The 24946-nt window shown below is 40.3% G+C and overlaps 1 long non-coding RNA gene across 1 annotated transcript in view; it reads right to left on the bottom strand.

Annotated features, from left to right (window-relative positions):
• Window positions 1-365: 365 nt before the first annotated feature.
• LOC133555706 (uncharacterized) overlaps window positions 366-24946 on the bottom strand; it is a 58825-nt gene continuing 34244 nt past the window's right edge. Inside the window, exons 2-4 of the long non-coding RNA XR_009807383.1 lie at window positions 6496-6577; window positions 6240-6309; window positions 366-1935 (exon numbers count right to left, since the gene is read on the bottom strand). This is a non-coding gene — a long non-coding RNA (uncharacterized LOC133555706). The remainder of the gene's footprint in view (window positions 1936-6239; window positions 6310-6495; window positions 6578-24946) is intronic.

Genomic DNA, 24946 nt, shown 5'->3' with positions numbered 1-24946 from the left:
GAGACAAGGGACATGGATCCTTGGTATGGATAGCATCGGTTTGTAGAAGGTGATAGAGGGTGAGTAGATGGTGATGTCGCCATGCTGACTACCTGCCAACTGTGGTTTAAATAATACTGTGGTGATTTGAAACAGGTGCGTGACATGGGGACAGGTGAAAACTAATGGGTTGGCATGGAAACAAAACAATGGAGTGAAAAAACAGGAACTAATGAAGTCCTAAAAACAAACAGCACATGGCCAAACAAAAACACGATCAACAGACATGACAACAACTGAACAGGGCCTTAAATGCTTTGCTATAAAAACACTGTGGAGGTTTCCTGCGTCTCGTCTTCTTCTGACCACAGTATCACACAGCTCAGGATACAGGTTTGACACAGTATTTAATACATCTTTTACTTTACACAATTGTCCGTCTGTTCAGCTTCTCAGGTTTGACACAGTCTTTAGTACATCTTTTACTTTACACAATTGTCCGTCTTTCAAGCTTTTCAGCTGTCCCTTGTTCGTCTCTGTGCGTCTGTCCTGCGTCCTCCTGCGTCCTCCTGCGTCCTCATGCCTCTCTCTATTTCATGGTCTCCAGCGCTGCTAATAAAGGGAACAGGTGATTAGATCACTCGTTCCAGCTGAGGTATCCACTCACCTGTTGGCTGCTTCATGGCCGGCCCCTGCACACACCCCGCCCGCAGGGGACGCGCGGAACACGCCCCTCTCCACAAACACTAATGGCATTTGTTACGGCATTGGCTACAGCTGGTACAGCTGGTTTGCACCACGCCAGCATTTTTTCCAGGCTGCAGTGGCATTCACATTACTGTGGTGTCATTTCAAACTGGAAAAAAAAACATGTTTGATGTACTGCAAGACCCCATCTCCCCACAAAAGGCGACATATTGTTTTTGTGGCAGCCACTTGTCTTTGTCCATTTACAGGCGAAGTATTCAATATTTAAAACTATGGCAATCCATTGTTAAATAGCAAGACTGAAGTACTGTAAAATCAAAAATAGTTTATTCACATGAGTAAATGCAAGGGATTCCTGCAAAACAAGAAACAGCAGATAACTTACATTACTTCGGTTATAATATGTAGAAAACACATGACTTTACTGTGAAAATATTGATGTTGATTTGTACCTTTCTGTAGCAGTGTGGGGTTTACATGGATGTGTTTATGGATGTGTCCTGATAAAAGGACAAAGGACTATGTTATATACGCTAAACGATGTGTGCAAAATGGTGTACCACTATATTCGTGAATGTGTGAACGTGTGATCTACTAAGAGTGCGTGTACAGTTGATAACTGGTGCAGATCACCCGATTTGAGTTAGATTTTTGTGAGTGCTATGTGACTTTTACCATGGAAACACTCATTTACTGCACATCCATGTAATGCTCCTTAACTGTGGTGTTTGTAAACATGCAGCAGACATATACCACTATTTCTGGGCATTTTAGAAGCAGTCCTCAATAGAACCCAATTTCTAGCATGCTGAAAGTCCATTTCGTGTGAAAGGCAGGCACTAGCGTCAAACGTTCCCTTCAAACGCAAGGACATGCATATTTGCATATAAAGTGTATAAGAAAAAATTTGAATCATTAAAACACGTAATCTGAATTTGTTTTAATCAACCATTTAAGTCACCCAACAGCTATAAAGTTATATTATTTATTAGACAATTTTTGAAAGTCTATGTATGTTGAGAAGCATAGGACAAGCTGCTGCGCAAGCGCCTCCTTTCACACAACTATCTCAAGCAATCAAAGTTTATTTATATAGCCCTAAATCACAAGTGTCTCAAAGGACTGCACAAGCCACAACATCCTCGGCTCAGATCCCACATCAGGAAAGGAACAACTCAACCCAATGGGCTACAATGACAAACCTTGGAGGGGACTGCAGATGTGTATTGATTTCTTCAGGAGAGTTCCCTGAGGAAAAAAAAAAAGTCCATACTCCATATTTCTGCACAGTTTGCTCGTCCTTTCTTGACGCTTTATATAAAGACGCAAAACTGTGGCCGCAGAACAGTTTCAGAATTGATAAATCACACTGCGTGTGCTTAATACTCATGTTTGCATTTTCTCCTACCAGTATTGTGAGCGTTATGATGATCAGCATATATTCTGCCTTTTAATGAGGACAGACACTCTAAATTGATTACGTGCCTTATTTCACAAGTTTATTAAATCAGCTTTGCGTGGGCTATTAAATTTGCACTTATTTTAATACACGCAAACTAATAGTAGATCAGGCATACTTGCCAACCTTCCCGAATTTTCTGGGAGACTCCCGAATATCTCCCGGGACAACCATTGTCCTGAATTTCTTCCGATTTCCAGCCGGACCTTAATGAGGACAGCCTGTCGTCACGTCCAATTTTCCTCCATATAAACAGCGTGCTGGCCCAGTCACGTTATGGTAATTGGTAAATGGGTTGTACTTGTATAGCGCTTTTCTACCCCTTTTTAAGGAGCCCAAAGCGCTTTGACAGTATTTCCACATTCGCCCATTCACACACACATTCACACACTGATGGTGGGAGCTGCCATGCAAGGCGCTCACCAGGACCCATCAGGAGCAAGGGTGAAGTGTCTTGCCCAAGGACACAACGGACGTGACTAGGATGGTAAAAGGTGGGGATTGAACCAGTAACCCTCAGAGTACTGGCACAGCCACTCTACCAAATTCGCCACGCCGTCCCTTAAAACGGTGGTCCCAAACCACCGGGCCGCTGAAATAAAAAAAAAATAAAATAAAAAAAGTATATATTTTTTTTAATTAAATCAACATAAAAAACACAATATACACTTACAATTAGTGCACCAACCACAAAAACCTCCTTATTCATGACAAAAACGTCCCTTTTTCATGAAAAAGAAAAAAAAAAAAAAAAAAAAGGACCCCCCACCCTCCCCCGGGCCGCGGGACAAATTATTAAGCGTTGAACGGTCCGCGGATAAAAAAAGGTTGGAGACCACTGCCTTAAAACATCTACGGCTTTTGGACATCAGTGCGCAGCTGCACACACAAAAAGAAGGAGACTATTATATATGTCTCCGTTATCCATAGGTTTATCTATAACCCATAAAGTAGGCAGGCACGGAGCTATTTCTCAGCGTGTGTTTATTCCAGCCGGCATGTCGATATACTGACACACAACATCTGGATTTCCATCATGCATTGCTTCAAAACTACGGCAAGTGGTAAAAAAAGATAGTGACAGAGAATAGAACAAGGATGGACAATACAACCCTGAACTCACTCCTTTCCTGCAAATTAAATGTGACAGATGCTGCCCATACCTATGCTCCATCAAAGGCTTTGCTACTGGCTGCAAAGCATTGCACTTTCAAATACAACAATGAGTAGAGAGAAGTGTAATGTGTGTGTATATGTATAAATTATTTGTAAATGAACACTAAAATTTAAGTATTTGAAATACTTGAATTTCAGTGAATTGTAACTATAAATATACTCCTCACCCCTTAACCCCGCCCCAACCCCAATCTCCCGAATTCGGAGGTCTCAAGGTTTGGCAATTTTGAGATCAGGCCCTAAACGTGCAGAACGGTCCCCTTTTGTGTAAACCTAGCCCTAGCCCGGCGTGGTGAAGTTGGTAGAGTGGCTGTGCCACTAATCTGAGGGTTACTAGTTCAATCCCCACCTTCTACCATCCTAGTCACGTCCGTTGTGTCCTTGGGCAAGACACTTCACCTTTGCTCCTGATGGGTCTTAGTGAGCGCCTTGCATGGCAGCTCCCACCGTCAGTGTGTGAATGTGTGTATGAATAGGCGAATGTGGAAATACTGTTAAAGCGCTTTGGGCTCCGTAAAAAAGGGTAGAAAAGCGCTGTACAAGTACAACTTATTTACTTAATCTCGTTTTATTTTGTCTTGGAATTAGTGGATCAAACTAAACTTTCCAAACATTTTATGTTTACATAAAGTTGAATCAAAATACAAGACTCAAGTCAAAAGATTTTATTTTGGAGTCATTTTCTGATTCTAATTTACTAGGGGTGTGAGAACATCTTGCAAGATCAAAACTTTTTAATTCAGTTCATTTTTTTCCACACATGCATACCACATTACAATTGTTGACAGTTTTCATTTCAACATGTCCGAAAAGCAGTAGGAAGAAGCAGAGCTTGTTAATTCTCAAAGCAATACGAATCAAATGTTGTTCATTTATTGTGTTCAGCATACACCACTTAAAAAGTTTTTTACTCATTGGATCTCAAGGCGAACTGTCAGGACGGAATGGAGCGCACCCCCGCAAACACGGGTGAATCCGAATCCAAACCCCAACCCCGGCTGCACATGTCCAAAAGTCCAGTGCCCAGCACTCCCCACACATCCCGCTGCCCCTCAAGCATCCAGTCACATGGCAAACCCAAGAAATGTTGAAAACTCCCGTGAACTTCTTAAAAAATAGGTCTGTGAATGTTCTCATTGATCCAGGTCATTGTCATCTCAGGGCGTTCAATCGATCGCAACTGGACTGTTTGGTTTGTCTTACAAGATGTTTCGCCACTCATCTGAATAGGCTTTATCAATTTATGCTCATAGACTTGGTCAAATTTAGTCTAGAGACTGGTACCAAAACCCCAAATATCTATCCTCCAAAACAAGAAGGGTGTGCCTGGGCATGGATGATTTCGCCCTATCGTAGGGAGAAAAACTGTTTTAATGCCCACGAGGAATTCTAACTGTCAAAGCCAACAACAGTTGTTGAAGTGGAAATTCCCCTCGTCAGCATTGAGGTATTGTGTGGCAGAACGATCTCTGTGAATTGACTACTAACAGTCCAAACTATTTGGAATTATCCTCCGCATAAGCATTTTATTCAGTTGTAAACAAATAGCATAAAATGTCATTCTGGTCACCTTCTGTGACCAGAATTTTTCTATCTCCTGATATTTATTGGAGGCTAAATTGCAGAGTGTTTTAGGAATGGTTGAAAGGATGGGAGACATGTGGGAGACAGGTGGTGTTGCAGACCACCTCCTCTGTTCAGGGATGGTTTTTCAACCTTGACATAGATGGTTTCCCTCACTGCTCTTTTGTGCCATCCATCCTCCCTGTCCAGAATCTGTACATTTCTGTTCTAAAAGTAGTGTTGTTTCTCCCTGAGGTGCAGGTAGACGGCCGAGTCCTGGCCTGAAGAATGCATTCATCATAAGAGTGAATGGGGGGGAAAAAGGTGACAGACACAAAAATATTGTCATTCCATATGTATCAGGTCTATCTGAGAAACACAGAAGAATTTTTAACCAACACAACATCCCAGGACGCAAACCAGGCAACACCCTGAGACAGAGCCTAGTGCATCCTGAAGACTGGAGACCCCACACCCAAAAAACAATCTGGTATAGGCTATCCAGTGTACTGATGAATGCACTGATTCATATATTAGGGAAACAAAACAACCACTAAGCCGACGCATGCCACAGCATAGACGGGCAAACCATTCAGGCTAAGACTCAGCGGTCTATGTGCACCTCAGGGAGGAACAGCACTCCTTTGAGAAGAAAAATGTACAGATTCTGGACAGGGAGGACGGACAGTACAAAAGAGGAGTGAGGGAAGCCATCTATGTCGAGGTTGAAAAACCATCCCTGAAGAGAGGAGGTGGTCTGTGACACCACCTGTCTCCCACATACAACACTGTCCTTTCAACCATTCCTAAAAGACTCTGCAATTTAGCCTTCAACAAATAACAGAAGATGACCAGAAGGCCATTTGTGCCATTTGTTTACAACTAAATGGAATGCCTACGTGGGGAATTCTGACTATTTTGGACTGGTAGTAGTCGGTCCACAGCCATCGTTCTGACACCCAATAACTTAATGCTAACGGGTGGAAAATACACTTCAACAACTGACGTTGGCTTTGACAGTTGACTTGTTTGCATCCAAACAGTTGTTTTTTCTCACTACGATAGGGTGAAATCATCCTTGCCAAGGCACACCCTCCTGGTTTTTAAATATAAGGGATTTTGGCAACAGCCGCTGGACTGGATCTGACCAATTTAGGTATGTCTATGAGGATGTACTTTAAAAATACATTTAATTATATTGACTTTATTTTTTCTTTCACATTCCTTCATTTTAGTCATGTCAGTTCAACAGTTGAACATTAATGTGTAGGTCATGCATACAGGGTTTGCAAATACTTCAAAGTTCACCCATTTAAATTGAAAAGTATATACTGTATAATGTGCAGTCATATACCTTGTTCTTGTAGTTTTCTTTAAAGCAGGGGAGCTGTCAGGAATTCTGGCAGCATAACATCGTAGAAAGGCTGGGGGGGGAAAAAAAATCAATCTTTCTCATTTTATATCATACTTATTGAGTCCAAATCCTTTCTTTGAGCTCTGTGTGGGTAGGGAGAGAAGAGAAATGATACACTCATGCACTCTGTGTCACAGTAATCGCACCGCAAGGGATCCTGGGTAATTTGGTTAAAAATGTCAGGAGCGTAAATCACCTTCCATCAGTCCGGTTTTCTCATCGGTTCATTCTCCTGCTTGTAGAGGGACTTGGATGTCTGGTCATACTCCTGACTATCCCTGCAAGATGATTACTCACTCATTTAAATGTACATATTTATTCTACCCATGTCATGTAGCTGAATGAGAACATTAAATTCATACCAATGTGTTAAAGTTGATTATCTTTGAAAAAAAGTACTTTTTTTTTAAAGTAGACATAAACAACTCACAAAAACAACAATAGATATGTGTTACCTGGGGGCTCTAGATTTGACGAATGATTTGATGTCATACCATTAGCCGAACATTTATGCATATTTGCAGATAAGTTATGAAATAAGTAAATGAAATATAACATTCCTGGAATTTAAGCACGTCTTGTATTGGAGATGTAACAGAATGTTTGCAATACTCATATAAACAAGTCGCGGGGGGAGCTGGCGCCTATCTCAGCTACAATCGGGCGGAAGGCGGGGTACACCCTGGACAAGTCGCCACCTGCGCCAGCTCCCCCCGCGACCCCAAAAAAAAAAAAGGGAATAAGCGGTAGGAAATGGATGGATGGATATAAACAAGTCAATATTTTATCGGCCTGGAAATAGGGGATGGGTTCCATGATGGTACACACAATGAAAAAGAGGTAACATATTTTTCGGAACATAGGGCGCACCGGCTTATAAAGCGCACTGCGGATGAATGGGTCTATTTAGGTCTTTTTTCATACAAAAGGCAGACCGGATTATAAAGTGCATTAAAGGGGTCACATTATGATTTTTTTCTAAATGTAAAACACTTCCTTGTGGTCTACATAACATGTGATGGTGGTTCTTTGGTGAAAATGTTGCATATTATACTTTACAGATCATTTTCAAATCGCTTTCTGAGCGTCTATACAGGATGCGCCGTTTTGTGGGCAGTCTCATTTATGTGGCTCCACTTTGACAGCGTCATCTGCCCGTCACCTTTGTTGTAGCGGTGTAGCGTGCAAGGACGAGAGTGGAAGAAGTCTATAAAGATAGAGCTAACTGTTTTAATGACATTCATACTTCACTCAAATCAACAACGGAGCAGAATCTTCTCATCCGTGGCTCAATAATGCAACATCAACGCTGGAAATGTGTCCCGTGAAAAACCGTCCGACCGGAACCCTTTAACTAAAGTTCCATCCGTGAATTATGTATACCCACTACAGTTTTTCGCGCTTTGACAGCTAGTCTACTGACAGATATAAGTAAGAACTTTACCTTACTTTATATTAGAAATGGCAAACAGCCGAAGATGAATGCGACATAACAAAATGAGAGTGAAAAAGAAGAACCTTATTACTATGGCATCATCACGGACTACAATTGCGGACGCGCGCACATTTTAGGACTTATGCAGATCCCATACACATATCAACAGGTACCAGAAGGTAAGAAATGTTGGTTTTGCATAATATTGCGAAACAAAACACCAGATAATATGTCTGCTAATCGGTGCCATATTCCGGTCCTTATACACACACCATAATAATACTCGCATGTTTAATGTGCCGACAATCTTTAATGCCTCATGTGGGGTAGACTACTGTTGGGTTTTGCATGGTTGAATGAATGAATGTATGTATATATGTATGTGCATGCTTGCTTTAGAACTATTATCTTGTGTTTATCATATAGCGTTGTTGTTTTTGTTGTTGTTGTTGTGTCTGCTACCATGTTTCATCATTCCATGTATATACTGTCCTCTGGACCCCCTGTCAAAAGCTTTTACTATCTTATTTGGGGGACCCTTTTACGTACCAACATTTTTAAATGATGATATTCACTACAATTGTAATTGTTATATGGTATTGTGAATACATTTGAAACTAAACTAAACTAATCAATCAAGCAGTGCGGCTTTATAACTTACCAAAATCGTACTAAAAACAGTTTGACAGATTTTTGAGCGCCGTGTGTAATGGTCTATATTTTCAATGGAACATTTAAAGTTTAAGTGTTGTTTACTTGAGTCATATTTAAGTCTACACTTACCTCCTATGTGTGACTGCCATCATATTTCAGTCTACACGTATCTCTGATGTATCACTGCCATCTACTGGTCACACTTATCATTTCACCATGTACTAAATAAAATTGCTTCGAAGTCAGTAAGCACAACCAGAATTATGCCGTACGTTAGGCGCACCAGGTTATAAGGCCCACTGTCGATTTTTGAGAAAATGAAAGGATTTTAGGTGCGCCTTGTAGTCCGAAAAATACGGTATCTATCGATGCCTTATTATGATGTTAAGTGTAATGCCGACTCAGCCACCTGCAACAAGTGCTTGAAGGTGGTAGTGTACAAGCAATGTCACGTTAATTATGCTCTTTTTTAAACTTTACACGTTAAAACGGCATCCCTCATAGCACTGATGGTGCCACAGAGCTAGCCATGTAGACACAGCAACAGCACTTCCTTTTTATGCACCAATGACTCTTATGCCGAGTGAGGTTGCATTCACGAACCCATGGGCTTATAAATATTGGCAAGCAAGTTGTTTCGTGCAATTTTTTTGTGTTCTGTATTTCTGAAATACTTCTAACAATGTGTTGTGGCTTTTATTTATTATCTTTCAATGTTTTACGTAATGTATTTTCAGATGATAAGCCACCACTTTTTTTCCCCCACGCTTTATATCAGGGGTCGGGAACCTTTGTGGCTGAGAGAGCCATGAAAGCCAAATATTTTAAAATGTATTTTCGTGAGAGCCATATCATTCTTTTTAACACTGAATTCAACTAAATGCGTGCACTTATAAAGACCAACATTTTTGGAGTATAATAAGACTCTTATTCTTTTTAACAACATTGTTATTCTGAAGCTAAGCAATTGTGAAGGAATTCTTCTTACCATTAGCGCGACTTCTTGAACAGGTGCGGTAGGAAACGGATGGATGGATTAAAATGCAGGACGATGTTTTATATTTTGAACGTTACTTTTAACACTGTGATTATCAGCGGAATTATTCATTACTTATCGTGTTAAGCAATGTCAGCTAAGATTTATCTGAGAGCCAGATGCAGTCATCAAAAGAGCCACATCTGGCTCGAGAGCCATTGGTTCCCTACCCCTGCTTCAGATGATGCTGCGACAAATACATGTTTTTTTCCTCATGTCCACGAGCTTCACATTCCTCCAATACATTTTGCCTCCTCACATTAGAACAATGAAAAATGGATAAACGGGTCACAATGTCACATTGAAATTGTTCACATTAAATCAAACCAGGGTTGTCCCAATACCAATATTTTGGTATTGGTACCAATATGTTTCCATACTTTTCTAAAAATAGGGGATCACAAAGAATGACATTATTGGCTTTATAACAAACAAAACACCTGATGATACGTTAAAAATGTGTTTTTCTAATTGCCATCAAAGAACAACTCTGAAATCAAATAATAGAGTGGCCATACTAGACTGGGGCGGCAGAGCTCTGTTGGTAAAGTGGCTGTGCCAGCAACTTGAGGATTCCAGGTTTGATCCCCGCTTCAGCCATCCGACTCACCCATTGTGCCCTTGGGCAAGACACTTTGTCCACTTGCTCCCAGTGCCCCCCACACTGGCTTAAATGTAGTTCAAATATTGGGTTTCACTATGTAAAGCGCTTTGAGTCACTAGAGAAATGCCCTATATACATATAATTCATACAACAGTGCAATCATTTTAGTAGAAATTAAGCTAACTAAGGCTTCCAATTTGGCTGCTCAAGTATGCAGTAACATATTGTGTCATTTATCATTCTATTGTTTTGACAAAAAATTAGGTACAAGTGGTAGAAAATGGATGGATTATAATATACTTGTTCATTTACTTTTAAAATCTGGTTATTTTCTGTTTGAATATGTTCTATCTACACTTCTGGTAAAAAGTAATAATCACTTATTCTTCTGTTGTTTGGATGCTTTGGGGGATTTTTTGCAAATTTGGAGATCCATCCGATACTAAGTTGTTACAGGGTCATACATTGGTCTTATTTAAAGTCCTCATGTGTCCAGAGATGTATTTGTTGAGTTTATACACAAAATAAAAATAAATAAAGGAAAAAATATATTGTGATGATGAAATATCTCAATGTAGTATCGACTAGATACTGCTAGTTTTGCTTTGTCCTGGGCATGACGTTAAAGTGCATCCGGCGGTGGAGGCTCCTCTATGGGCTCTTGGAGCACTAGGAGGTAAACCCCTTTACTACTGTTACCCCAGGTGGCCCCTGGCAAAGGCCTCGTACTTGACTGACCCCTAACCAGGGATACAGTGAAGACCTCAACGGCGGAGCAGGCGGAAGACCGTAGATGTAAGAACTCCCACAATGGCTGCGATGGAGGAAGAAGGCCCCCCCTCATCCATGTGGGCCCAGTTATGGGGAAATAACAACCCAAGACCTCAACGGTGGAACAGGCGGAGGATGATTGCTAACCCTATGGAGCGTCACAACGGTTGGGATGGCGGATGAAGACTGCAGCAGAAACGGGTCCCCAGTCGTCTTGGACTCCATGCCACTGGACCCTTACCCGGATCCATCAAGGATCGTGTGGTGACTGTCTGTGCACCAATCTCCCCACATTAAACAAAGTCCCGCACAGGCATCCTACATAAAGGGATACCCCCTTACCAAGAGGATCGTCATACTAGCTTCGAGTCACCGCCGATGATGAGATACGGCTCTTGTGCTTGATACCGTTACAATCGATATCTGTGTAGACCCTTTGGTTCACATTCAGGAAGGTTCTAGCTTGCTGTTAGCAGTTAACTGCGGCATCCTTCTACGGTGTGTAGTGTAGCATGCTAAGCTTGTCCTCATTCTGCAGAGGTGATACTTGTTAGAAACATAGTATATTTGTCGACATGGAGGCAAAGATTAGTGATTTAGAAGCAGCTAAAACACTACAGAGAGACGTTAGCTACTACCCAACTATTAGCTAGCTATGTTTTTAAGCACTGCATGCAAAGCAGCGTTTCAGTGTTTATAGCACAACCTTTATCGTTGGTTTTAAATCCAAAATACATCCATACTTCTTCTTCTGTCTTCACTCTATTTCTGCTCATAAATGTGTGCATGTGTTGACTAACATGTGCCGCGGCTTGTATGCCAACATTATCATCGGTGCACATCATGTCCATGAAAAAAAGCTGTATAGTATGTCTTTAATTCATTAGTACCACAGTACTTCATTATTACTGGTATACCGTACAACCCTAAATCCAATATACTCAAACAATCATTCAGTCAGCCATTTATCACGCTGTGCACTCACCCTCATCATGGAAAATACTTGCACACGGCACAGCCCTACAGTCAAAAATGTTCCATTGAAAAATCTACATAATTTATGTAATAGAAGTATTTAAATAACTAGTCTGATCAATTTGAATATCACAAAATCCCAAAAGACTAAAAAGACATTGCTTTTTTTTTGTGTATTTTTTAAGCACCAGTTTGGCTTTAAGGACCGGTATTGATTTGGTACAAATATTGGTTAAAATGTAAACAACATTTGTCCCCTTCTGGGACACATTCTGAGACCAAATAAATGCATCTCACATCAAAACATTAACACAAACACACAAAAAATGTAATGGGCCAACAATTCTCTCAAACATGGGACTTTTAAACCAAAATGGCCAACGATGCGCCTTAATATTTGGGCTGTGTCCTAATTAAGGATCTGCATCCTTCGGCCTCCGCAGCCTCAGAAAGCTGGACCTTCGGAGGCACCTCCGAAGGATGCGTCACCCGCTGTTAAATGGGACAGTCTTGCCTGCGTAGAATACTTACATTTGAAAGTGTATTCGCTGCCGCTGCCGGTGCCGTTGCTTGTATTTGCCGCCATCGTTAAAATGATCCGGGTTGAACACAGGCGCGCAAAGCATTTTGGTATTTGGGAGGCCACGAAATATAGTCGCGGCGTCGGCTGCATTTGGAGAAGCCTCCGCGCAGGTTTGTGACGTAAGCGGCCTTCAAATTCGCAAATCCTTCGAAAGATGCTGTGTCCCTGAATTGGGACACTTCTATAGTCTTTGACGGTTTCCGTGCATTCTGTCATGATAAACGTGCACTTATTTTTGTAAGATATGATAAGTTTTCGAGTGTGTTTAAGCCCTTCAAAAGGTTTCAATTGGTAGAAAAAAACGAGCGAAAAATAATAAGAAATTTAAAATTTCAAAGATGTTAGATTAGATAGAATAGATAGAATAGAATAGAAAGTACTTTATTGATCCCTGGGGGAAATTAAGCACCACAGTTCACTCACAAAAGACAATAATGATACTAAATAACATATATAACATATATATATATATATATATATAGTATAGTATATGAATAGTATAAATATATTCTACATATATTCTACATTTAAGTGCAGTCAAAAAGGAACATATGCATTATACAGTCTGACGGCTGTCGGTATGAAGGACTTCCTGTGTTGTTCCGTGTTGCATTTAGGGAGTCCGAGCCTTCCACTGAACGTGCTCATTCTCTCCGCAAGGTCCGAGTGTAGTGGGTGGGAGGTATTGGCCATAATGGCTAGGAGTCTTGCTAGACTTCTCCTCTCTGACACCACCGCCCGAGTGTCCAGCTCCACTCCCACTACGTTACGTTAGATGTTACACCAGGGGCGTCGCCAGACAGATTTCACTGGGGCACGTGCCCCACTGTTGATCTGCAGTGCCCCAGTAAAAATTTCACCAATAAAAAAAAACGCTTCAGAGTTTTAAGTCTATATAACATAGACGACAGCGCACATACTAGTATGGTAATTGATTGCTACTGTATTCACTCCAGTAAAAATGAGCACATGGCTACTTAATATGGTAATTTATTCACGTGTGGATTGAGACTTTATTTGAGAGAGAGAGAGAGAGAGGGGGGGGGGGGGGGGATGCGAATCACTGTGCGAGGTAGGTGACGTTAGCCAACAACAATTTGTTAATTACAATATTTTGATTTTGATTTGACTCAAACTGTAACTCCTAGATGGATTTAAGAAAGTTATTCGCCCGCAGCAGGGAAGAAGCAGCGAGGAATGACAGATGTAAGTGAAGTCCTAGCTAGCTAGGCAACATCATTGTTACAGGGTGATTGTATTGACATACGGCGCCACCCTGTGGCAGCCACGGTGCCCGCACCTATAACATATCACTGTGTCACGTGTGTTTACCTCAGTTGTACTTCCTACATGCAGCCTGAATACACGGTACTGAGCCACAGCAGGACTCTTGTCGTCTTTATAATGCAACACACACTATAACAATCATTGTCTTAAGTTGATGCTAAGTTAGCTAACGTCATTCCTTGTATCAGACAAACATATTCATTTGCTGTACGAGCTGTCGGGGAATTTCCAATCAACATGAAACATAATGTTGGTTATTGTCTGCTGGTTCTGCATCAATGATGATCTGGAGTAAGCATGTGTGAGTTGAGTGCTTCTCAAATGGTTTATCTTCAGGAAGAAAAACATTTTTCCATATCATCAAGTCGTGAGCCAAATTCTTAAATCATTCAAGTTTATTTCACAGAAAAATAGCACAGTAGACTTGTCTTGTTAATCGGTGTGACTTTGACTAAAATAATCTTGTTTTGTCACCAGAAAAATGGCTACAGCTAAAGCATCTGCTTTTGTTTCCAGAAAAAATAGGAACATTTCTGTATTTGTTTTCAGAAAGATGGCTGAAAATATCGGGTTTTGTTGCCCCATTTAGGTTTAAAAAATATATATTTCCATGTCTGTCCTGAGTCCTCCTCCAACTTGTTAGTCGGTTTGCCTTTTGCTAAAATACTCACTAATAGTCACTAGAAAAATGGCTAAAATTATCTGGTTTTGTTGCCACAATTTAATTTTTTTCTCCCTAAAGTTTTTTTTTTTTCATGCACACATCTGACTGCGATTCACTGAAAATGACACACAATCCACTTTTATGTCACGACCCAGCAGTTGGGAACCACTGGTCAACTGTATAACAGTTACTGTAATATTTCCATGTCCGTCCAGAGTGATTGACCACTTTGCAAAAATGAAAACAAGACGTTACAGTATACTTCTCAGAAAATGATTCCCTGAACAGACACACAACAGTTGTTAATTTATTCTACTACTGTGGCTTTATTGTTTTGTGTATATTTTATAGTTTTTTGTATCCTAAATACGATTAGCCACATTGCCATAAATGGAAATTAAATAATATAAAAGAACCCAGACATGTAGGGGTGCTTTATTTTTTGTTTTACTTTTGTAGATGTTAAATTTGCAGATGATTACTGCAATAAATATTTCAAAAAGTTTCATTGCTCTTCCTTTTTGCTTTTACCAGTAGCAGTTTAGAAGTCTGGAGTAAAAAAGTGCACAAGTAGGTCAAATGCATTAGTTAATTTCAGGTGGTTAATGAAAGATCCATACAACATAATCTGATATGATTTCATAGTTTAAAGCACTATTTATGTATTTTTTTATGATAAATAAGTGCTAAAAATGTTTTTGCTTGCACGCTTTGCACGCTCACATGAATTATTTGTGCCCCAGGTGTGCCCCAGTACAGTATTAGGTCTAGTGACGCCCCTGTGTTACACTAATGTGTTTTGCTACCTAAAACACACTGATGTGGATGTTTTGTTTGGATTTAGCGCATATTGATTGACCACCATTGTATTTTTAGTATCTTTGATATGCAAAATGTATCAAAGGTCCCTGTATCTATCAATATTTTTGCACGCGGCCCTCGCTGCTCAATGCTTATGTTTAAATGCACTGTGTAATCAGTCGCACAATCCACAAATTCCGCATTATTATTTTCATAGACATGTGATGAAAAGCACACACTTGACAAGGCTTCTGCAGGCATATACTCTTGTATCTGCTCAGTAAGGATATGGAAGAATACGTCTTATAACCTCCACTACTCCCACACATGATACAGTGTGCATTCACTCTCACCTTAGATGTTCAGGGTTATGATTTATTCCTTTCTGCACTGCACTTCAGACAGACAGCTCTTCAAAAATAACAGGGGCGACGACGGTGACACTCTCACTATAATCAGAGTGCTTGATGCTTTGTAAGTGCAACCCTCCCAAAGCACACTCATCATTTTGACCTGTACTCAGGTATACTACTTAAGTGAGTAGCACAGTTGGTTCAGGTTGGCACTGTGCTGACCTTTTGTCTCATAATTTTTGAAATATTATTCAACATCCATGTGGTGACCAACTCTGCAACGTATCAAAATCATGCTACAACTCAAAGCTGTACTCTAATAGACAGACTAGCTGACATCTCGGACACATGTATTAACCCAACACCTTGACTCAAATCATATTAGAAGTTTGCATTTGTGGTTACACAATATGCAGCAAAAAATACACTGTATTGCACAATCATGTCCATAGAAAAAAATGGGTTTAAACGCGGCTTGCTTCTAGATAGACCTAAGGAAAATACTGTACACCTTTTTAAATGTATCCCCGCCACACACACTAAAAAACAAATTAAAAAAATTGAAATGCCAACACACAAGTTTTGTCACCTAGTCGGATATGGCCTAAAAATAAAATATTTGATTTCCGATTTTTCCCCCTTAAAGAATTCTAAAGCACTCGCAACACTTTTCTTTTCTTTGGAAAAAACGTCTCGCTTCTGATCGCATTAGCATTAGCCATAATTTGCTCGGCTTGTGGATCTCCGCTATAGAAGGAATGGGGCAAGTGAGGGCTATGGAAGCTCATGGGGAAAAAAAATATGCCAGAGCAAGAGGAGAAAAACATTGATTTTAAAAATAAAATATTTGATTTCCGATTTTTCCCTCTTAAAGAATTCCAAATCACTCGCAACATTTTTCTTTTCTTTGAAAGAAACGTCTCGCTTCTGATCGCATTAGCATTAGCCATAATTTGCTCGGCTTGTGGATCTCCGCTAAAGAAGGAATGGGGCAAGTGAAGGCCACGGAAGCTCATGGGGGAAAAAAAATATGCCGGTGCAAGAGGAGAAAAACATTGATTTTAAAAATAAAATATTTTATTTCCGATTTTTCCCTCTTAAAGTATTCTAAAGCACTTGCAACACTTTTCTTTTCTTTGGAATGAACGTCTCGCTTCTGATCGCATTAGCATTAACCATAAGTTGCTCGGCTTGTGGATCTCCGTTAAAGAAGAAATGGGGCAAGTGAAGGCTACGAAAGCTCATGGGGAAAAAAAAATATGCCGGAGCAAGAGGAGAAAAACATTGATTTTAAAAATAAAATATTTGATTTCCGATTTTTCCCTCTTAAAGAATTCCAAAACACTCGCAACACTTTTCTTTTCTTTGGAACAAACGTCTCGCTTCTGATTGCATTAGCATTAGCCATAATTTGCTCGGCTTGTGGATCTCCGCTAAAGAAGGAATGGGGCAAGTGAGGGCTACGGAAGCTCATGGGGAAAAAAAAATATGGCTTAGCAAGAGGAGAAAAACATTGATTTTAAATTTCTTAAATAATCGTTACAACAAAAAGTCTTGAATTTACCAATAAAATTGATATATCGCCAAGTCACGGTCATGATTATTTTTTTCTCGTTTTTAAGTGTTTTAAATGTTCCTTGTAACCTCAAAAAGCACAGGATTTTACCAAACATTGGAAAACAAAAACTGTATTGATGTTGTACTCGTTTTATACCACACAGACTTGACTAAAATACAGTGTCAAATTATTGCACAGTTTTGGTTGATTTTAACTATTAATAGCCATGCTTAATTGTAATTACAGGAAAAAAAAAAACACACCATCAAAGTATTGCTTAATGTTCACTGTCTGCTGTGTCGTCCGCATTTGTAGACGCTGCTGGGAATGTTTTATGTTATAAATATGTTTCTCCATCCGAAACACTCATTTGTGTTTGCACATTTAAAGAGGAATTGCACTCTTTTATTAAACTTTGCTTATTGTTTACAATGCTTTTAAGAGACAAGAAGACGAACGTGTTTTTTTTTTTTTTTTTTTTTGCATTCGGACTTGTAAACATTGTCTTGTTCTTGGTGGCTAGCAATGCAGCTAATAGGAGGTGAAACCACGCAGTCACGGGGAGAACATGCATTTGTTGGTGCCAATGTTGGTTTCACTTTGGTTTTGCAAATGCCATGCCTTGCTAAGGACATTATGCTATGCTATGCTTCATGTGCACCTCCTGGCTGCACTCTCCTTGTGTTTTTTGGAAATAAAATATAACTTACCTGCACTTCCTCTCCTGCATTATTTTGAGGTCACGCAAAATACCACCTTGAGGAAACCTTACAACGTTTTTATGATTACGCAGTGAGCAGCTGTACCTAATGATGTGAATAGATTAATCCAAATAATGTATATGAAGTTTATTTTTGACTGTGACAAGGAAAAATATTGCAGGGACTGTTTGTCTTCAAGATAGGTGTATTCAAACAATGTACATTTTTGAAAGATAAATGATGATATATTGGAGAGGGTGTGGTGATGTTTCATTTTCAATTTGGGAAGATATACACATACCTGTATATATTTTGCGGATATATACAGAAAGTAAGTTATTAAAGTAACCGTGGAGCAAAATACATGCAAGATTTACACCAAAGCATAGCCAGTACATATGATCTAGATGTGATATAAAAATAGGTTAAAATCATCATCACAATCATCATCATATTTATTTTAACAAATCGACAGATGGAAAAGTTAGATACATAATATTTCTGCGCAATAATTGTTGCTCGGTAATTGGTTTAGTCAGGTTTGAGGTTAATTAACATTTTTGATTAAACCAGTACTGTAATAAAGAAAGTAATAATGTAGAATTTACACTTAAAAATCCAACTTGCCTCATATTTTCGTATTAAGTGTGCTCGAAGTGTGTCAGAAAAGTATTCCAATTGTATGTTCTTCCCCTTCAAAGTAATCCCCCTGGATCCTAACACACTTTCCCCGTCCTTCTCTGACACACCTTAATGCACGCCTAAAAGGATGATTCCTGGATCCTCCGCAGCTTCTTTGCCAAGCCCATTTCGATGTTGTCCAGGACGTGTCCTCTTGATGACCCTCTTGAGCTTAGGATGGAGGAATTAAATTATTCGAACCGTGTTCAGGTGAGGTTTCTCCAGCAGGGTGATGTTCTTCTTGGCCAGGAAGTGTCGGATGCCTAAGGCCTTGTAAGCAGGTGTTGTGTCATGGTTGCAGCAAGCATGAGTTATCCACGCTCTCCAAAAGTATCATAGTTTATCTTTTGAAAATATGCACTCTTAAGAGGGGAACTGCACTTTTTGGGGGAAATTTTGCCTATCGTTCACAATCATTATGAAAGACATGACGACGGATGTATATATTTTGTCTATGCATACTAACTTGGAAATAAACTTTAATAAAAGTTTATTAGTTTATTAAAGTCAAAGTTAAAGCACCAATGATTGTCACACACACACTAGGTGTGGTGAAATGTGTCGTCTGCATTTGACCCATCCCCTTGATCACCCCCATGGTAGGTGATCAAGGGGAAAATACGCTTACAGCGGAACTATTTGGTAGTCCTCTATTGCGGCCATTAAACCCAATAAAAAACATCCAAAAATGCCACTAATACTCTATTTACATGTTGTGACTTCAATATTAACCAAGTATTAGTGATATTGTTATTACAAGCGCTAAAGCAGACAAAGAATTTATAGCGGCGCCATGATCACTAGCTTGTGTGATCATGTTGACATCATTGAGTAGCAACCTGTTTCCTCGCTTCATCACTCGTAGAAGATTATTTCAGATCAAAAATCATGCCTCTCACTTGGATCGCAGAGGGATGACGACATTTTTTTTCCTTTTTTAAATTTTTTTTGTTTCCCTCTTGTTTTCATGTGTTGTTATATTTTTTTGCCTTTTGGTTCGGGACCCTTTGGGACTGTGTGACAAGGGGTGGCACTTTCGTGACCTCTGCGGTGCTTTTTTGTGGACTTCTGGATCTGCCTCCCAGGGGCCTTTTGGCCATGGAGACCAGCTCTTGGGTCTCTGCCACACCGGAGTCGGTTTGGAGGGACTGGAGGAGATGCGGATGAGGGGACTGGGCTGCGGAGCTAGCACTGAGAGCCGGGACGGAGAGGCTTCGCGGTGTCTTGGCTGGGTGAGCAGGTGTCGGACAGCTCAGTCTCCTTGGACGTATCCTCACTCATCCATGTGGACTGGACACTGGCCGAGAGTTGGTTGGCGGCCGAGAGTGGAGTCGACTCTCTTGGTTGCTTTGTTGGGTCTGCTCCCGTCTCTGGCCATGCTCTCTCCACCCCAGCTGACGATGGCGTGGAACACCGCAGAGGCCACCACAGTGTATATGTTTCTTTTACTTTTTATTCATAGCTGTATGTAGAATTGGCTGGTTCCATCAGCTCCGTTACTTTAATGTCTTTCATGTCCTTTGTGTTCTTTGATGTTTGATGTTTCCCTCTTACACACATGTGTGTAAGAGGGATGTGTACTATGGCTATGAGTTGTTTTTTTTCCCTTGGCCTCAATCTGGACCCCCTCTCCAGGGCCCAGGCTTTGACCGATTTTTTAATTTTATTTTAATCTTCTATTTTTTCTACCATTCCCCCCTTTTGTTTACCTGTATCTCACCTTTTTTATAAGGGGCGCTGGAAGCCGGCAGACCCGTCAGCCAACCTGTTCTGTCTCCCTGTAATGTTTGTCTGATCTTGAATGGGATTGTGCTGAAAATTTAAATTGTCTTGAAGGAACTCTCCTGACGGAATAAATAAAGTACTATATAATCTAATCTAATATTCCGAAACGTTGGTACACCTTGACAGCCAATTTAGACACAGATATGGGGAGAACAACAAAAAAAAAACAATGGTTCCACCCCTCTTTTTTTCACAAGGATTATTAGTCATTTTCGTTTAAACAGGACTAAAACAAAATGTTATCAGTCGACATCCTAATGACAGCAGACTTTGTACAGTAAGTGACATTTTAGTTTTTTTTTCCGTGAATTGATTTACGCGGACCCCGACTTAATCAAGTTGAAAAACTTATTCGGTTGTTACCATTTAGTGGTCAATTGTATGGAATATGTATGTGGAGAGGCGGAGCCGGTGAATGAGCAGCAGGGCAGGGCATGCTGGAGCCCGGCCCAAGATGGCAGCAAGGAGACGGGGAATGCGAGCGAGCGGCGAGGCGGGGCGTGCCGGGAGCGACGCTGTAGGCGAGATCAGGTGCATGGATCGCGCACCTGGACACAATCAATGTATCTATTCTCAACGTATAAAAGGGGAGAAGGAGGAGAGAAGAGAAGGGAAGGAGTTGGAGAGGTCGGAGCACCTGCAGCGCACGAGAGACGGAGGGCAAGAGAGAGACGAGGACGCGGCCGACTGAAGAGTCGGACGGAGGTACGTGCTGCTGGAAAGCAGACGGCGGAGTGAGCAGCAGAGGGAGATGGGAGACGCAAAGGAGGAGCGACCCGACCGCAGACAAGCTTATATTGAAAAATAAAGCAAATCAAACCTGCTCAAAGCAATGTCTTTCCTTGGTGGTCCATGGAACTCGCACGACGACAGCACGAGTCGTTCACAATGTACTGTACTGTGCAATCTACTGATAAAAGTTTCAATCCATCAATCAATTATTATGTTTTTTGGCTCTCATGAAGTCTGCACTAGTAATAATCAGCGATGTTGAAAAAAACAGAACGTCGTGTTAAGTTTTTTAAATGAATGCGCTCCATATGCTTCAAATTATCAAAATATGTAAATATTAAATGTTGTCATAAATGTGCCCTTTACTACATTAGATATACACTTAAAGTAGCTATATAAAATCCTGATGGAGGTGTTTGGATGTTTTTTACTGGCTTTATAGGCAGAATAGAGCGGATCCCATAAGCTCCATTGTAAGCGGCCTTTTGATCGCATTTATTTAATATTTAGAATGCATTAAAAAAATACCTCCATTGTCATTTCTTTCATAATGATTGTCAACGATAGGCAAAAAAAAAATAAAATGCAGTTCCCCTTTAAATATACATCTTATCACCATTTACGCTACTGCATTTCACATTTCAGTGGTATTATGCACATGCCAAGATTAGATGAAAATAATACCGTACTTTCCAGACTATAAGTTGCTACTTTTTTCCTACACTCTGAACCCTGTTGCTTGTAAAACTGTGCAGCTAATTTATGAATTTTTCTTTGCTGGCGGTCAAAATGTGTTGTATTCAACAAATAGTTTTCATAAAACACCGACAGAGACACTGAAAAGGTGTGTTATTGTTTGTACTATGGTGCCTTCTTTGGGACGAGTTTGCTCACTGCAGGTGCTGCGGGTTGAAATGATTTTTCATTCATCCCTCCAAGCAGGGTTTGTATGTTTTACAATACAACTAAAACAATTCATATTTATTAAACCGTCCCATGTGGGATATCTGTAGGAGTGTTTTCATACATAGTACGTGCTATTGTAATTTTTTGAGCTAGCACCGTTAGCCTTAGTGAATATGTAAACATGTTTACAAGTGTCCGTGTTAGTATTATTAACTTACAATGGCCTTATTTTTGTAGTGTTTCAGTTTCGTAAGTTCATCTAAATGTCACGGTGGAGTTATTGAGTCTGTTTAGCTGATTGGAAAGCTAGCTTCCACAGCTAGTGGGTTCATGACAATGACTTCTGTTTTGTTTAATCAGCCGTTTTGTTGCCTTGTTACAGGCACCATTTGGAAACAATTAAGGTATGTATAGTAAATAAACATTTGAAAAAAATCTTTCATACATGTATAGTCTATATCTGCTGCTTATATTCCGGTGAGGCTAACATATGTAAAACAATGTTTTTAAATTTGGTGGATACAGCTTAAATACCGGTGCCCTCTACAGTCTGGAAAGTAAGGTGCTTACTGTAATACTAATAACTAGATGAGGCAATTCCTAAAGGAATTGCGTGTGAATGCTCCAATGCTGAAGTTGAACTGAAATCCTGGATTTTTTAAGTAGAGCACACAATTGCAAAACATGCTGAATATTTTGAAGTTGGAACAATTTGAATCAGATGAAAAATGTGGGGGTTGTGGAACTTTGAAGAATGTCCCATTGATTTCAATGGGAATTGTTGGAAAAATCGGAAAAAAAACTTGAATGGTCCGAATGAGTTGAAGTGGTTGGTGTTGGAATTTTTAAAATCGGTCGAGAAATTTTGAAGTAGTAACATGTTGAATTGAAAAAATGGTATTGTGGAATTCCTGGAATTTTGGGAACACCGGGAATTTTTCCAGTTCACAAAACAACTTGTTTTTTTGTCCTGATTAAGAGGAATGTTTTAACGGTAAAACAGTTGAAATGCGTTGAAAAAAGTGGAAGGAGTAGATACCAGAATAGAGGGTGGAAATATGTCTTTGGATAACCAGGAATTCTGTAAAATCCTGTAATTTTATTAACTTGGAAAAAAGGCGGTTTAAATTTCCAGGATGGTGAAATGTGTTGAAGGTGGAATGGTTTGAATAGATTAAAAACGTGGAAATGGTGAAAGTTTGAAAAATGGCCAATTTATTTTGAATGGGATAAATGTCCTAGAAAACCTAGAATTCTGGGAAATCTGGAAATTTTGTGGAATTTTTCCACGGAAAGGCCGCAATTCCCAAAAATAGGCTGAACAGATTGAAGTTGGAACGGTTTGAATCGGGTCAAAAATGTGGCGGGTAGATTTCGCCAAAATCTGGAGAAGAAGACGAAGTTGAAGATGTTTAATACACAGATGAATTTGGGTGTAGAAAACAATATGTGTGAATGGTTTTTATCATTCACATTATAACTAAATAATACTACTACCTATGCCTCACCTCGGTCTGACGTCACTAAGTAACCCAGACTGCAAAACCCTGTGAGCACAGGCATTCAAAACCTCATTGCAAGCTTATGTCACAATGCATGAAACTTGCAATTTGACATAATTAAGGCCATGTCTACACTAAGTTGTTTAACCCAGTGGTCCCCAACCACCGGTACTGAGCTTGATTGGTACCAGGCTGCATAATAATTTTTGATACATTTTATTTTTTCATTTTTTTTATTTTTATTAAATCAACATAAAAAAACATGAGATACACTTACAATTAGTGCACCAACCCAAAAAACCTCCCTTTTTCACGACAAAAAAAAAAAAGATCAAATTATCAAGTGTTGACCGGTCCGCAGCTACAAAAAGGTTGGGGACCACTGGTTTAACCCCTTAAACAAAAAATTATTTAGCCAAAGCCCCGTTTCAGCCAGACTAAACTAACGTTTGAGACCCCCTCCTCGTATAATTTTTTAACATGGCTAAGTGCGCCGTGCATTGCTTGAATCTCCGGCTCTGAGCTTTGTATGGACTCATTGTTTACAAACTGAGTGCGGAGAGGAAGTGACGCCAGAAAGACCGCGCCCCACACAGGAAGTGACGTCAGAAAGAACGCACCACAGCCAGCTTCATAATAGAGCAATTTCGTAAGTCCAAGCTAACCCCTGGAGACATCCTTGTTTTTCTCCTTCTTCTACATGTACAGGCGCTTGTGGAAATCACACATGAATACCTGAAGAGAAAGCGATTGCAGCTATTTGGGATACAACACATCCCAGACGGCAAGAGAACTTTCCAATGTCCAGGTCAGCTGTGACACTACTTACCGGAAAACTTTGTCTATTTGTCGAAGGAGAGCCAACTGAATGCGAGCTCCCGTGGATGTGATAAAAAGAGGTAGCATGGGCTTTCTATTACCTGGCCGTCAAGGATAGACTACGGAAAACGGCGAATGCTTTTGGACTGGCAAACTAACTGTATCAGTTACTGTCCGCCATGTATGTCGCGGACTCAACGTCTAGGTCCAACGTCTAGTCACCAAAAACGAATGGACAAAGAAGGTGAAGGCAAAAGAGTGAGGCGTGTCCTGACCAGATATCCAGATCCCTGGATTGATTGTTGTAAAATGTTCTTTATCACATTGTGTACTTTCACATGATTATTAAAAATGTGATTAACTTAAGATGGCTCAGGTGGGATTCACTACAAGAGGGGCCCACAGCGCACTGGATTCCAGTTAATTGAAATACCACAACACTGGATAATGTTCAGATAAGTTACATTTTTAAGAACTTGCACACAAAGCAACACTGGAGGTGACTATGACATGCGCATTTTCAGGCTTACAAGGTTGCGTTGCGCCAGCTGACGAAGGGAGGGAGGTGGTCTTAAACAGTGGCATTGTTGTGTGGGGAACCGGATAAGGTTAGGTGGGATTTACCCTGGATAACCCTATCCGGCTTTGTGTAAACGGGTCCTAAAACAAGTTGGTCCCCTTCAACCTGAATATTCACTTTCAAATTGCACTGCAGCCACTGATTAGGACGGGTTTCGGCAACCCGCGGCTCTACAGCCGTATGCGGCTCTTTGGCGCCACCCTAGTGGCTCTCTGGAGCT

This window comes from Nerophis ophidion, linkage group LG07, assembly GCF_033978795.1.
Source record: "Nerophis ophidion isolate RoL-2023_Sa linkage group LG07, RoL_Noph_v1.0, whole genome shotgun sequence".
NCBI classification, from domain to species: domain Eukaryota; kingdom Metazoa; phylum Chordata; class Actinopteri; order Syngnathiformes; family Syngnathidae; genus Nerophis; species Nerophis ophidion.
This window is presented reverse-complemented; position numbering and strand designations above follow the sequence as displayed.